The sequence below is a fragment of the Branchiostoma belcheri genome, unplaced genomic scaffold (assembly GCF_001625305.1).
Source record: "Branchiostoma belcheri isolate BF01 breed outbred unplaced genomic scaffold, Haploidv18h27 scaffold8, whole genome shotgun sequence".
Taxonomy (NCBI): Eukaryota; Metazoa; Chordata; class Leptocardii; order Amphioxiformes; family Branchiostomatidae; genus Branchiostoma; species Branchiostoma belcheri.
The window spans coordinates 3,596,601-3,596,890 of NW_017804464.1; positions in this window are offsets into that span (position 1 = coordinate 3,596,601).

Genomic DNA, 290 nt, shown 5'->3' on the forward strand with positions numbered 1-290 from the left:
ATGTTAACAATAACTCCCACAACCTATATAAAGCTGTGCGAGAACTAGGAAACAAGTCATAGAAACCTGCAAACATTATCATAGATAAAAATAGTATAAAACAAGAGTTCCACGACATCATACCTTCGCCAAATGATGTTAACCCTTGCGGTTGACGAATTATACAATTTTAATCATTGATTCTGTAAATAAGAGCCTCATTTGCATGGATTATATCAGTTGATCATATTCTCCACCCAATGAGGGCTATATCTTAACAAAAAGGCTATAATAGCACTTCCTCATAAATT